Consider the following 5,993-nt stretch of genomic DNA (forward strand, 5'->3'; position numbering starts at 1 on the left):
AAGCGCCTTGAGGCGACTTTTGTTGTGATTTGGCGATATATAAATAAAATTGAATTGAATTGAATTGAATTCCAAAATGAAGAGAAGATTTTGTGGTAATGAACTGAACTAAGACTAAAGATGTAACACAGAACTATATACACTATAGGCTTTAAATAACAGTCAAATAACATGGGGTCATTTTTGAGTGTGAAACTTCTTTGAGCAGTCTCAACTGATCTCTAACTCTTTGTCAGCTTTGCTACAGTGTTGTATCAGATTTCTTTTCTTTTACTTATTAAACTGGCCACTGAACATCCAAACTTCATCTGAGGTTTCTTTAACAGTCACAGAAAAGAGAAATGAATCTGAACGTGAGTCACAGGAAGTACTTGGAAAAAACAGAGAAGCTTGATAATGCTCAGAAAAAGTTCTGCATTACTACACACTTTACTGCCTCTAACACATTGTGTCGAATGAGTGCTGCATTGACTGCAAGGCTAGGACTTTGAAATGATGACCAAAAACATGGTTAGACCAAATGATTCTGACATTTACGTCCATTTGTGCATTAGTGGGAAAGAGAGAGGCGCAGAGAGTGCAAGAGGGGGGAAAAGGATGATGACTATATAAGAAAAAGAATTTCAAGGCTGTGCTTCTTCCACTTTACCCTGTGTGACAGATTCTGACCGTGAGCTTTGAGTTCACCAGACCCAAATCAAACCTGCATTAGTAAGAATCCACACTGTAAATCATTCTTTACAAAACAGATCATGTGTCCAGAGCAAGGATAGATTAACAGAATACAGCGTCAATCTCAGCTAGCATATTATAGTTTATGACAGCAGTATGTATTTGATTTCTCCCCACAGCAACACAATAAACTGTACAGTAAGTTCACATTACATCTAATCCACTTGTCTTGCATTTGTGTGACTGGTCAATGCACAATGCTTGCAGGTGATCAACACAAGAAAGACTGTTAATTTTAGCTATTTTTAAGCTCTTAATACGCAGCAGTAAGAGCTTAAGGACACTGCAATGTAATGTGTCACTGTGATTTGTTGACTGCATCCACAAACACAGCTGAGTGAGTTAGGTTAGCGGGAACTGGAAAAAGATTTTCTGTCACCATCCCTGTCCAAAAACAAAAGTTTTAGTTCATCTCCAAAACACAAATGAATATGGGGTTTTTCTTTCAAACTACTCATCACACAATTTTGTTTCTGTGTGATGTTTTGAGATTAATAATGTGCACCAGAAGGCATTCTTCAACAGCCCTGTTGGCAACAGGTATTCCTTGACCTTTAACAGTAAACAATGTTTAAATCATACTACCTGAAAACACACTTTGCTTGTTTTCCATTTGTCTGAAAAGATTTAGACCAATTTATATAATTTTTAATCACAAAATATTGTGCATAGATAACAATCTTAGAATTCCTTTATTGTTCGAGCTCTAGCTGCCAATGGACTGATTCTTATAGCGCTTTTCTACTCTCCTGGAGCACTCTATACATGCTGCATTCACCCAAGCACTTTGTTCTCTTAAGCTAATATTCACACACATTCATACTCCAATGGAGTTAGTATCTTGCCCAAGGACACTTGGCTACTTGAATACTGGGAACCACCCAACCTTCCAATCAGTAAATGACCTGCTCTACCTCCTGAGTTACAGCCACCCCATAGATGTAGCCTGAGTTTAGATCATGGAGGCACTTAAGTCAGCACAAGGCCCCGTTGGCTTGCACGACTGTCATGCAGTCATGCATGCAGATTTCAACTGTGATCATGGCACTTAAAAGAATCATTTGAGTCATTTGGTTTGCCAGATGTGGCCCACACATGGGCCAGCACAAGGCCAGTTGCCAGTTGGACTGGTGGTCCTGTGCTGGTCCATGTGTGGGCCACATCTGGCAAACCAGATGTGGGCCACCAAAGGGCCGTCATTCTTTGCGGTATGTGGGCCTATGTAAGTTTTGTGCACCCACGGGCCAGTTGCAGACACACTGCTGGCCCTGTGCTGGCCCAGAACAGTTTCAGCTCTGGCATCAGATGTCAGTCTAATGTGTACCTTAATCAAGCCATGTAATAACAACATGCGCCAGAACATGCAAAACAGTGCAAAAGTAACGTGAAAAAACTCTGTTCAGACAGTGAATTGACTGACTCTTATATAGCGCTTTTCTAGTCTCCCAGATTACTCAAAGTGCTCTATACAACATGCCACATTCACACACTTTCTCTAAACTGAGTGCTTCCTAACTACATTCACACACATTCACGCAGACTAGAGGACCCAGGGATCAAACCACTAACCTTTCGATCAGTGGGTGACCTGCTCTACCTCCTGAGCTACAGCCAACCAGTGGTACACATGAGTAAACCCTCACTAGGTTTTGGATAAAGTTTACACTCACAAACCTGTCAAACCTGCATTAGAAACGTTGGCTACCATAGCAGTATAGTATTGCAACATGGCATTTTGGTCTTCTACCTAAAATAGGAAAATAGGAACATAAATATCATTGCCAGACCTGGCCCACATCTGGTTGACATACACCCTGCCATGACACCAGCCAGTCAGAAGTGCCAGCTTGATGCTGGATCCGGGCCAGACCTGTTTTCTATGAGCCTGGGCCACATAAACCAAAGCACAATCAAGCCAGATGTGGCATGCCATCACATAAACAGTGCCATCTATGCCAGGCCTAGCCCATATCTGGATGGCATACGTCTTATCATGTCAGAAGTCAGCCAGCAGTGCCGGCTTGATACCACATCCGGGCCAGACCTCCTTACTATGTGGGGGGGTTTGCATGTCGGCATGCAGACTGGGATCCAAACACTAAACTTCTGATTAGTAGATGGCCTGCATGACATTCCACGTTATTCAACATTGGTACAGTTTCAACACAATATCACAGCAAAGCATGTCATGTCAGACGCGCCAGTCCACTGTGTCCATTTCACACTTTGCCTCTCCAAAGCGTGAAATGTACTCACACACAGAAGTTGCAGTACCAACAGGGGAGATCATTTATTTAAAGCTAAGAAGTTACTATTGTGCAAGGAAGGTATGACGTACATTTCAGGGTCCTTCTATGCCAGAAATGATTAAGCTAGATGGCTAATATGTATTTATATGTAAATGTGTTCGTAATGTCTGCCTGATTATTTTCATGTTTACTTGAAATAAAATATCTCTCTGCAGGTCCTGCAGCTTACTGCAACTTCTGCATGTGTGTCCATTGAATGCTGTGGACCGTTATGTCTGTTACAGGGCCAAGTGTATCCAAGCCACTGCTACAGGAGCAGGTCCTGGGTAGCAGCAGAGATGTTATCAGAGTGGCATGTCACTCAAAGAAATCTGAATTGAGATTAGAATTCTAAAACGAAAGCATCAATCATATTTTGCTGGATGTTCTGTATATGTAGTTTTTATGTCTCCTTGACCACTGAAATAAAAGTTAATTCAGATGTTGCTTCCAAATATGAGCAAAGATGTATTTCAACATGGCTGCTTAGTAACAGGACTTGCTTGTATTTGTCTTGGTGCTGGTGACATCTGGCTCTCAGAGTAATAGTTAATCACGAAGGGTAGCAGAGGGCATCTTTTAGTGTTAAAGTTCAGTTTCTTTAGCTTCAATATGTTGACAACCGGTCAAGAGAACAAGATCGGGGACAGCCAATAAATATGCATTTACATGTGTTTTAACTTAAAAAAGAGTAGTCTTTACTTTGTATATTATTATTTTTAAAGGCTCCAGATGTGATTAAACTAATGAAGTTGATAAAGAAAATATTGTCCAAGCACACACATCTTTTAACTGTGGGAGGAAGCTGGAATACCTGAAAAGCAACCCCCCCCCAGGAGATTTGAACCAGGAACCATCTTCCTGTGAGGCAACACTGCTAACCACTGCAGCTACTCTATGTTTAAAAGAGATGCTTTTTATTCTGGTGCAAAATCAACCTTTCTAATGGAGTTGGACGCTATAAAACCCTAACGTTTAATGTACAGTGGCATAAAGCTGGAGCACATCCTCATACTGTGTTGAGTTTTGCAAAAACGCCTTGAACTGAAATCATTACACAATTACAAACACTGTCACAGGATTCTTGTTAATAATGCCAATGAATAGCAAATGCTGCTTCCACCCTCCCTATCAGATAATTATGCATTTACAATGTGTTATTGTGTGGAATATCAACGCTTTCTTCTTATGCTGAATGTATAAATAGAGAGAGGGTAAACTAAATTTTGTGTCTGATGTTTTGTCTAAGTCACTTCTGTAAGAAATGACTGTACTGCATAACTGAGATTTCCACATTGTGTGGGAGAATAATCACGATAAAATAATCCTTTCAGAGCTGACACTCACACTGCCCACACTGTTATCATTAGCCTACCAGTTGGTCTTCTTGAATTAGAAACATGCTGGATCTGCATGTCCTCTCATCCTCAGCCACAGGCGACAACTGACATAGCTCCTCTGAGCTCACAACTCCTCACTGGAGCGGAAGATACAGTGCGTACATCCCCGCATGAGACTGCAACATACAGCACGTCTGACATCTCATCAACCTTTGCATTTAATGTCGAGATAAGCTCATTTTCGGCCAACGTAACCTTGACTGCTTTTCTCCACAAAAACCTCCATCCAGCTGTGCCAGTGCGGTCTGCACAGGCACATCCAGTCCAACAGCATCGAGGTATTCCTTCATCAGTTATGTCTGACTGGCACAGAGCGAAAGCCACATTACATGTCCAGTCATTCGTTATGTGTCTTTTGAAGCCCACAGCCCCCCCGCAATACCCTAGCTTATTATTCACAATCTCTTTGGGGAAATCCTTCAAATTTCGACACACCTTCTCTTTAGCTCCACTGGCTTCTTGTCAGCACTATTTTCTTTGCTAGCGGCTCGGCGCCGATCACATCCACAAACTTTGACTTGCACTGATATTGATGACGCGTTGCGTGGAGACATTTAACCGATTTCTGCTGAACACATCGAAGATTTTCGTCAAAATATGTTAAGGATTTGACAGCTTAAGAACAGAGCAATACCACCTCAAATCAGCCGACAATTTGAAAGGCGACAGCAGCATACATTCCCACGCGCGAGCCTGGCACGTTCTCAGGGCTGCCGCTGGATCTTCCATTAACGCCGCTGCAGCTCAGGGCGAAATAAATGTGAAGCATACGGCTGTTAATGACAGCTGTCACATTACGAAGCGCGTCTAAAGGTATCACCGGGTATCGTTCTGTTACCGGTGTGACTCATTCCAAAACAGGTAGCGGATGTATTGATAAACTGTTGTATCCTGTCACGCGCTCCAACCTGAATCTATCAATTAAAGCACATCTTACCTCTGGCAGCTCCTTACACCATCGCTGAAAGGACGCACCGGCTGCTAAATCCAAAAGCACGTCGGTATCTGGAAGCAAAGCGATGACTACAGAGTCACCGGTGGAATGTGTGTGTATGTGTGTGACTCGCTTGGATGTGCGTTTTTGCGTGAGCGTGGATGTGGGGGCACGGGTGGCGCAAGACAGCCGTCCGCAAACGATAAATTACCAACAGGCAGCCAGAATGACACCGGAAGACCGGCGGGTTACAGCAAGTTTTAATGAATTAATGGCTTACCTACCAAAATTAGACTGGGGTCTTTCTGTACTATCCTCAGGTCATCCTTTGACAGAGGTGTCGTTATATACGAGCCTCCAGGCAGACATGTGTTCGAACTGTTTCATATACACCTAATGCAGATCTGCTTTTTTTAACGTGTAAATGCCCTAAACAGCATATCTAGCCTTTGGCAACCATGTGACACCAACAGTGACTACTGCAATCAATAATTCAAAATCAGTCCAAAATATTTGAGTCTTTTTCTGATAGTGATACAGCATACATTTATGTAAATACAATCATGTGTATTTTATTTTGAAACAGAAAGGAAGTGCAATTTTGTTACTGCAACAAACTTAACTCCGGGGGAAAAGGGA

The 5,993-nt window shown here is 42.2% G+C and overlaps 1 protein-coding gene across 6 annotated transcripts in view; it reads right to left on the reverse strand.

Annotated features, from left to right (window-relative positions):
* LOC102289180 (disks large-associated protein 1) overlaps positions 1-5,582 on the reverse strand; it is a 168,299-nt gene extending 162,717 nt beyond the window's left edge. For 3 of the 6 annotated variants that reach the window (XM_042214560.1, XM_042214559.1, XM_042214561.1), the window contains exon 1: positions 5,358-5,581. The gene's annotated coding sequence lies outside the window, so the exon portion shown is untranslated. Of the gene's footprint in view, positions 1-5,357 lie in introns of all 6 variants that reach the window. The other 3 variants (XM_042214562.1, XM_042214563.1, XM_014329567.2) reach the window with 3 other exon arrangements.
* Positions 5,583-5,993: the final 411 nt, after the last annotated feature.

Source organism: Haplochromis burtoni, unplaced genomic scaffold (genome assembly GCF_018398535.1).
Source record: "Haplochromis burtoni strain Fernald_Lab_line unplaced genomic scaffold, NCSU_Asbu1 Contig_587, whole genome shotgun sequence".
Lineage (NCBI taxonomy): Eukaryota > Metazoa > Chordata > Actinopteri > Cichliformes > Cichlidae > Haplochromis > Haplochromis burtoni.